The sequence below is a fragment of the Cryptomeria japonica genome, chromosome 5 (genome assembly GCF_030272615.1).
Source record: "Cryptomeria japonica chromosome 5, Sugi_1.0, whole genome shotgun sequence".
In the NCBI taxonomy this organism is placed as follows: Eukaryota; Viridiplantae; Streptophyta; class Pinopsida; order Cupressales; family Cupressaceae; genus Cryptomeria; species Cryptomeria japonica.
In genome coordinates, this window is record NC_081409.1 from 54,939,861 (window position 1) to 54,950,180 (window position 10,320).

Genomic DNA, 10,320 nt, shown 5'->3' on the forward strand with positions numbered 1-10,320 from the left:
CAACAGATGCAGGATTACCCCCACCACCTGAATCACACCCATGGTTATTGTCACTACTTTTACCATGAGAAGCAACTCAGGCTCAACCTAACGAAATAGATGAAGAAAGATTGCAAAGGCTTATACATGGCTTAAAAAGGGTCACTAATGCACAAAGAAGACCAGTCAATCTATGATAGAATCAGGGATAGGAATAAGAAGAAATAAGTGATGATAGCTCATATGATGAAACATATATTGACAGTGAGACAGATTCTCATGACTATGAATTCTTATCACTCCATGATTCTACCCCACCAAACAGTGTAATATCAAACAATCAAGTCTTCATGTTATCAGACTCTACTACAGAAGGGAATATTGATTTACCCCTAGTACATTCACACTTGATTGATTAGGGGCAATAAGGAAAACCAACACTGGATTGGTTTGAAAATGACGAAGCGATTTCAGAATTTCTAGTTGTCAGAGAGGGATTTCCGCAAGGTGATCATAAAGCAAGGTTTTTTATAGACCTAAATAGAATGGCATACTTTGGAGAAGAAAGTACTTCTCAAATAGAAGATAAGGATCAAACTACCCCTAATGACTTGGGTAATCTTCCTATGGAAAGAGAAAATTCAGCATTACTTATAGAGGAAACAGAAGAAGTAAATATAGCAAAAGGGGAAGTTGTACATAACATCCATCTGGCAAAATCACTAAGCAAAGAAGAAAAAGACAAATTCATTCATTTTTTCAAATAAAGACCTATCAACTTGCTTGCTCCTACTTAGACATGTCGGGCTTAGATTCTGAATTAGTTTTGCATCACTTACCATTGATACCAGGAGTTAAACCTTACAAGCAAAAATTAAGAAAAATGCATCCAAGTATCGCATTACTGGTTAAAATAGAATTACAAAAGTTGTTGGATGTAGGTTTTATCAGATCTATTGACTATGTGGAATGGATATCAAACCTGGTACATGTGACTAAGCTCATGGGAGGCATCACAATCTGTACCGATTTTTGAGATCTAAATAAAGCTTGCCCTAAGGATGACTTCCCGCTACCCACTATCAACATGATAGTTGACCTTAGAGCTGGAAATGAGACGCTATCATTAATGGATGGTTTTTTAGGATACAACCAGATTAAAATTGCACCAAAAGATCAACATAAAACAACCTTTACATGCCCATGGGGAACATACTACTGGAATGTGATGTCATTTGGTCTTAAAAATGTTGGGGCAACATACCAAAGAGCCATGAAAACAATATTTCATGACATGATCCATAACATAATGGAAGATTACATGGATGACATATTAGCTAAATCACAAACCAGAGAAAGTCACCTTGCAGTTCTTACACAGATATTTGATCGGTTGGAATAGTATAATGTCAGATTAAATCCAAAGAAATGTGTGTTTGGCATAACAGCAAGTAAACTATTAGGGTTTATAGTATCAAACAGAGGAATTGAAATAGACCCTACCAAGGTCAAGGCAATCATTGATATGCAACCTCCATCAACACTTAAATAGCTCAGAGGCTTACAAGGAAGATTGCAATCCATAAGGAGATTCATAGCACAATTGGCAGATAAGTGTCACCCATTCTAGCATTTACTCAGGAGAGGAGTTACTTTTAAATGGACAGAACAATGCCAAGAAGCTTTCCAAGCTCTAAAAGATTATCTTTTAAACACACCAGTGTTAATATCTCCAACTCTAGGACAACCTCTATTGTTATACATATCAGTAATGAACTTAGCTCTGGGAGCTCTATTGGTGCAACATGACAAAAATGGAAAAGAAAGAGCCATTTATTATATAAGTAGGACTCTGATTGGTTATGAGCTTAATTATACCCCCATAGAGAGATCATGCTTAGCAGTAATCTTTGCATCCCTAAAGCTTAGACACTACATGTTGAGTCATAAGGTACAACTCATTGCACGGTTTGACCCACTCAAATACCTATTGAGCAGAGCAACATTGAACGGGCGATTAGCTAAGTGGGTTATTATCTTGAGCGAGTTTGATATAGAATACATAGATAGAAAAGCTATCAAAGGACAAATCATAGCAGATCAATTAGTAGAGGCTCCTATACAAGACATACACCCATTGTTGATAGACTTTCTAGATGAATCCATGTTTACACTAACTGCCCCAGTAATGTGGAAGTTATACTTTGATGGATCATATACAAATCATGGATCTAGAGCAGGTATTCTCTTCATTACTCCTCAAGGGGATGTTATACCTAAGTCATTTAGGATCAATTTCCCATGCACCAACAATATGGCTAAATATGAGGCTCTCCTCATAGGACTTCGTACAACTATACAATGGAAAATACAAGAGTTACCGATCTATGGTGATTCGCAGTTGATTGTAAACCAGGTCAATGATGATTACAACATGAAGGATGACAAACTCATGCCTTATAAGAAGTTGGTCGAAGATTACAAGGAGCACTTCAGCAAAATTACCTTTGAATAAATCCCAAGAATATGAAACAAGGCAGCAGATGCAATGGCAACCATAAGATCTCTTCTAAATATGCCTGCTAATGAAACTCAGTTTGAGTTTTATCATAGAATAGTTAGTGCTACCTGCATATGAGACCCCCCTATCAGACTATGTATGTGCAATTGAGGGTCCAGAATCACCTTGGTACAATGAAATATATACATATTTGCATACCCAATACATGTCACCAGATCTGTCTAGAAATCAAAAGAAGACCTTTATTCATCTAGCATCTAGATACACCATTATAGCTGATACTCTGTATAGAAAGGGTTTCGATGGAAATCTTCTATGATGTCTAGATGAGAATGAAGCACACCTTTCTTTAAAAGAAGTCCATGATGGAATCTGTGGGGCTCACCAAAGTGGTCCACCATTATCAAAGAAACTACTGAGAATAGGGTATTACTGGCCAACCATGGAAAAAGATGCTTACAAGTATGTACAGAAGTGTAAACAATGCCAAATGCATGGAGACCTTATTCATGCACCAGCACAAGATCTTCAACCCATCACATCACCATGGCCATTTTCACAATGGGGATTAGATCTATTAGGTAAAATCAACCCTACTTCATCCAACAAGCACAATTTTATCTTGGCAGCCACCGGATACTTTACAAAATGGGTTGAGGCGATTCCCTTAACATACACCACTGGAAAGAAAATAGAAAAATTCATGCTCAACTACATTATATGTAGATACGAAATTCCAATGTGCTTTGTTACAGATAACGGGCGTCCATTTAAAAACCAGGAAGTGAAAGAGTTGTGTGACAAATTCCACATACAACAGAGATATGCCACACCATATTATCCACAAAGTAATGGGCAAGCAAAGTCTACAAATAAAACAATATTGAAAATTCTTAAGGATGTAGTCACTCACACAGGACAGGACTGGCATCTCTAGTTAAATCCCGCTCTTTGGGCCTATAGAATAGCAGTACGCACAACTATAGGAGCAACACCATATTCCTTGGTCTATGGTACAGAAGCAATACTCCCCATTGAAATAGAAATATCATCTCTAAGAGTATGCTTACAGAACATTATATCAGAAGAAGACTATAGGGTAGCAAGGTTGCAAGAACTAGGGACCCTTGATGAAAAATGACAAACAACATTCAATCATTTACAAGGATATCAAAATAGACTGAGACGAAGTTACAATAAAAGGGTCCGCCCATGAACCTTTCAAGTGGGAGATCTAGTACTTAAAGAGAATCAAAGGAACTTAGCAGAACGAGAAAGGCCAGGGAAATTCGAACCTAATTGGCTAGGCCCTTTCATTATAACAAGGGTCATAGGCAATGGAGCCTATAATTTGGCTACCATGGAGGGAGATCCAATCTCTGATCCTATGAACAACAGGCACCTTAAGCGATATTATACCTAAGGTTTGTGTAGTTTAGGTTTTGCTTTCTGCATTGCATATCATATCATTTAAAATACTGCATAACATGTAGTTTCCTTTTTAGACGCATTGCATTCTTAAAGTTCTGCATTCTTATATAGAAGCATCAAATAAAACAGGGCAATTGTTCGAGTTTATCATTTGTTTGCATCTAAGGAAAACAAGGGTTATCACCTTTCTTAGATATTCGGACATGAAGTCTTTGGGGTTCTAAAGTCATTCATTCTCAACATTACCTTGTGACGACACTTTACTTATGGTTGGGTAGTGGTTTCACTATTTGAGACTTGTTAACCCACAATCTATCAATTGTTATATCTCACACCTTAACAAGATCTCTAATTCATTCTAGACACCTAGTTGATCATATGACTAGTGAAAAATCTGAAATTCTACTTTAGCGCCACTGTAATTGTCACACCCAAGTAGGTTTCGTTACTTACAAGTCAAGGCAAGAAAAAAAAAAAAGAGCTATGCCAAATATCCATCTAAAGTCAAAAAGAGCAATGATATATAACTCAAATATCATGTATACAAATGCGATAAAAAAGCTTGACTATGGGAACATGCAAGTAACTCCATCAGGGCTATGAATGCCTATAGGCAATGGAGCAATATTTGAGAAATTATAGTCTATAACCTCGTCAGAGCTCTCAAGGCTTGCTGGCAGCGAGGCTCTATTCGGGATGCTTTTGAAGTTAGAATAATCCATGTAGCTAGTTGTATAGGATGCTAAGGATCTTTAGTGAACACAAGAGCGGGAATTAACTCATCTGCACACACATGGGCAAAAGAAGATCAAAGTTTCAAGAACCAATGGGGAAGTTTTTTGTGTCTCCATTTGTAAAACCTAGTCACTAAGTGTGTTGAGATGAATGTTCTGAAGGACCTTAGAGATCGATTGACCACTTCTCTGTGAAATATTTTGCACCTTCATTTTCAATCGGTATATTACAAATGCTAAATACAAAGACAGTCAACCTTGTTTGAGTAGGAAGTGCATCTTCATCCTGCATATCGCATTCACATAGGTCATGTCAAAAATTATTTGTCTCCACATGCATTCTGCAGATCATCATGTCATGCAGGTCTGCACACTGGGGGCATAACTAAAAAAATTCAAAAAATCAAATAAAGTCCTGAAAAAATCCAAAAAAATCAGATAAAGTCCTGAAAAAATCCAAAAAATCAGATAAAGTCCTGAAAAAATAAAAAAAATTAGATAAAGTCCTAAAAAAATCAAAAAAAAAAATCAGATAAATGATCTTGACAAAATATCAAAAACATTCATATAATGTCTTGAAAAGATCAACCAAAAACATCCATATATGATCCTGAAAAAACTTAAAATCCAAAAACATCCATATAATGTGCTGAAAAAATATACCAAAAACATTGGAATACAATCCTGAGAAAATTAAAAAAAAACATTCAAAAATCTACCTACATAATCCAGAAACATCGAAAAAGCTCTTGGAAAAGAACTAAAAATTGAAAATCAATCAATCAAAACACTTGCAATAAGATGTCTTGTGAGAACCAAATACCCTAGCAGATATCCAACAAACACTTCGCACGAAGTTAACAAAGGATACGACTATCCAGTCAAACATCTGCAATCAGCTGATCAAACTATCTTATCAATCGTATCATATCCATATCAATGTGATCATTATCTTGTCTTAAACAGAAGAGGATACACTCAAAATCAGACAAGTCAGTCTTAAACAGGGTCTGCAACTTTCTAAGATCAAACATTATCAACCATCACATCAAACAATTGAGAACGAAGGCACAAGGTTAGTATAGTTGCTGAATTTTGTCTGGGTCAGTCTTTATCTTTTTATCATTTGGCAACAGATATGTTTCTATGCTACTCAAGGATGTCCACAAGTGACTAGAGGAGCTATGATGAGCATTATCTTTTTCTTTGTTTGTTGTTTGTGGTGTGAACCGATGAAATTCTAGGGAAATTGCTCTAATGAGTGTCTGTGATAAGAGCCTTCACATCAAGGTGAAATCGCCACACATACCTTGACCCCTAACGCAATTCCCAGAATGGAGGGTTCACTCCTTGTCTTCTACGTGTTTGTTTCTACAATGGGATATCTTTGCATCTTGGTTCCTTATACCCTAATGTGATAAAGTTTCATTGCTCAATAATAAGGCTCAGTGATGAATATATATTGATGCAATAAAATATGTGACACAGGTTCGTGATTCATTCAATTTCATTCTTATTTTCATCTCATTTGCTTATTGATAGTTTGTTGGTTTCTCATCTTCTATCTAAATCGCATTCTTTCCAACATTCTTTCTATCATCAATTTTTCTCTCTACCATATGACTAACATTTCTTCAAGGTGTATCTGAGTTAAAATTAATTCAACCATTATCATACAAAAAAAAGCATTCATTATAGTGTTCATTTGCATTCATTATAGAGTTCATTAGCATTTCATTATAGAGTTCATTTGCATTTCATTATAGAGTTCATTTGCATTAATTATAGAGTTCATTAGCATTCATTTTAGATTTCATTTACATCATTACTACATACATGTATTGCCATTGCATTTAGAATCATATAGAATTCAAGTAGATATGCATCATACTACTCATAACATCATATAAAGCATACATGGAAAATAATATACATAGATCATTTCAAAAAACCCGCATGCCATATATATAGCTCAAAAATGGTAATGTGTGTGAATACAATAAATAAGCTCGAAGGCTCAGATAACATGATCAACCAACACTACCTCTATCAGTAGGTGGATCCTATCCACTAGATCTTACCCCAGGATGTCGAGGTAGTCCCATAACACCACCACTGCTAGTTCGTTGTGAAGTAGATCTACGCGATCTCCTCCCCATGTATGCACTAAAGCTAGGCTCTCTCTGACCCTCAGGGACGGCTCTCTCATATGCCTACCAATAATAAATAGACTCATGCACAGCAGTGAAATACCTATCTACCTGGTCGCACACATCTGTACCTACTCTAAAAAGCCGATCGAAGGCATCCATAGTAATCTGACATCTCTACACTGCCTCATCTCTCTACCTCTGGAGACGATCTCGCTCGATATCTCATCTGGTGACCTCATCCTCCAAACTCTGAACCTGTGCTCTAAGAGTCTCCAGCTCATCATCAACCTATCCTCTCCCATCCTCAGCACCAGGTACATCCTCCAACTCTTGCATATCCTCATCATCATCTCCATCCTTGTTGATCGATGAATCAAAAGAATCATCATCATCCTCACTGCTAATAGACTCAGTGTCTCCACCAATGTCTATATCCTCATCTCCCTCTCCACCACCATCTCCCCCATCTCCATGACCTCCTCCCCCATCTCCACCATCTCCCCTAGCTCTCTCCCCTGCGTCTATCCTCAACCGCTGTGTAGGATGGTGAATCTATTGTGCTATAATCGGAACAATAGGATTTGTCAAAGGAACTGGCCCGTGACTAGAAAACCATGCATCATACTCTACTGGCATCCCCAGATCCACTCCACCTCTACCCCAACCCCAAAGTAATGGTTGCAAAGAATCAAACTCAGCAAAAGCAACATGTGGCTGAATATACACACCCCAATCAGATACCTCCCACGATACACGAGCAAAATATGCAATAACCACAGGTTTCACTTGTACCTCACCAAACTATCTAAGAACCCGCCCAAGAAGATACATCTCTATGATCCATTGAGTCTCAAAGGTCCTCCCAATAAGATATCTCTATTGTCGGCAGAAAGACAAGTGCACTACATCATCAGGCCAACTACGGCAATCTAAGTAAGGTCTCCAAATGAAATGTTGCAATGTATCCAACTGATGTCTCCAGTACAAGGTGTTCCCTGAACCCCTATGTCTGATACCTATAGTATACCTGAAGGCATAAGGCTCACCAAGCTAAAAATCTACATGAACAATAGGCCTAGAAATAGAAATCTGCTCCCATGCCCATGTCTAAAGCAAAGTAAGACCACAACTGATAGAACGGTATCCCAGATACACAATACCATGCATCTGATAGTACAACATGGCAAGTAGACAAGGACCCCAAGCATACAGTCGATGATGCACAATCATATCATGAAGCACTCTTCCCCATCCAACTGGAAACCCATGATATCATCAATCAGGTATCAGTAAACCACTAACAATACCGCATAATATAATGGTCAAGTCATCATAGTCTAACCAGGCCCAAGGGATCTCATAATGACCACAGATCTGCAAATCCTGAATCTCACACTCAAAAAGTGCACATAATCTAGCAATGCCATCATCATGGTCATATATAACTCTCTCACCATGAATGGGAATACACAGTATACGCCATACATCCTCTAAGGTAATGGATGCCTCACCAGTCGAAAGATGAAACAAACACATCTCTGAGTGCCACCTACTGTAGGAAAACCCTTCTAAGGGCTCCCACCATTTGCTTTTGTTGTATTCTTGCTTCTTTAAGAAGCCATTGTATATAAAATAAGAGCCATGTGCTCATTGGTCCTAGTTTGGGTCCTAGGGTCATAAGTCAAAGTGGAGTTTTTCTTGAAAGTAGAGGTTATGTGTGCCTTTGAGGTGTTTAGGGTCCTTCTTAGCATGGTGGTGTCCTTAGGATAGCCCAATGTGGGTCTAGGAGTCAAGAAAATCAACATTGAGAAAGTTGCTCAAAACTTGCAAAAGTTGCATGACAACTTTTCAAAGTTGTCAAGCAACTTTTCCACCTAGTAGGTCAAGATCTTAAGTTTAGCATGGACAACCCTAATATGGGCACACAAACTAAGGAAAGGTTAGTATAAGTAGTTGCAAACCCTAAGACAATGGTTTGGATGTCAGTTGTTGTACGACCCAAGAAAAGTGAGTTGACTGTGATTGCAATTTTGTTACCAGTCGGCACAAATGGAGTAAGAAAAGATAGTTAATGGATTGATTTTTGAGAAAACCTATGTTGAAAGTCTTATATGGTGTATTTAATTCCATTTTGAATATTTAGATTAGGTTTTGATTTGCAAGTGTGGTGTGTTTGTAAATATTTTGTAAAATACCTTCTCACTGTCCAGTTTTGGACTGTTTTGAGAAAATGGGTTGTTAACTCCTTTCCCCATTGTGGAATCACCATGAAACCATGGGGAATAGGAGTACAGACCCTATACATTACTTTAGACAAAGTAGGGCCCTTGAAGATGAAGGGAAACAAACTAAAGACCCACTCCTAGGCGAGACTAGATAGTGCTCGACTAGAAAGGGTTAAAGTTGCAGAGGTCCAGGAGAGCAAGGAAGGTTAGAGGAGGAGGAACCCTTTGGAGAAGTTTTAAAGGGGTGAGTGGAGTACCATTGGTGAGAAGGAAGAGCTTCCACCAATCCAAACAAGGTGGTGAAATCAACAAACCAACACTATGACCCTGGCAGGCTTAAAAACACTCTTTAAAACCCTTAAAAACCCCAAAATTCACCTAGGGCAGTGTACAGACACTTGGAGGCCCAAAACTAGGAAAATCCTTGAGCCCTTGCCAAATGAATAGAAGGTCTTTTGGGAAGTTTCACAAGAATATGCATCATTTGCAAGAGGGAGCCCTAAAAGACCGGATAGGAGGCCTAATTGGACACAAACCTTGTAGCCCTATTTTGTAGGTAAAAGACAAAATAGTGAAATCGGTAAGGGGTTGGAAGCTTGAAACCTCTTGGGGGCACATGAATGGGTGGAAAACCATGTCTTATACCTGACCTATCCTTGCTAGGACCTTAGAAGGTGTGGAACAATCCAAACCCTTATTAGCCTAAGTAAGGTTTCTTTGGATCTCATGAGAAGGTGAGACCTTAGGAGTAAAAATTCAAGTTGTTGGTGGGTGGATTGGGAAAGGTCAGGGGATTCCACAAGTAGGGGAAGTCCTAGAGACCCTAGGGTGTGTTTAGTACACCTGGTGATCCAAGGAAAGGATCTAAGAGCATAGACTAGTCTAGTCTATCCCAAACCCCATCCCATCAAATTGGTATCAGAGCAAGTTAAAGATTTGGTGGACCGTGCATGTCTCTGTATTCTGGTGAATCAGTAGGGGAAAGCATAATGTTCACTAATGTAGAGCTGGCTAGGGAGGTAGAAGAGCAGAAGGAGAAGAATAAACTCCTTGAAGAAGCTATGAGTGAGATAAGGGACAAGCTACAAGAAGTGGTGGATCAGAGGACACATGGACCTTGGGGTGACGACACCAAGGATAAAGGCAAGAAAACTATAGACATAGATGATATTATACCTGAAGCAGATCCCTTGTTCAATGAAGAACCATTTGTAAAGGCTACCAAGGCTTTGAACACCAAAGCTTTTGAAGGATTGCCACATTTCAGTGGAAGGATG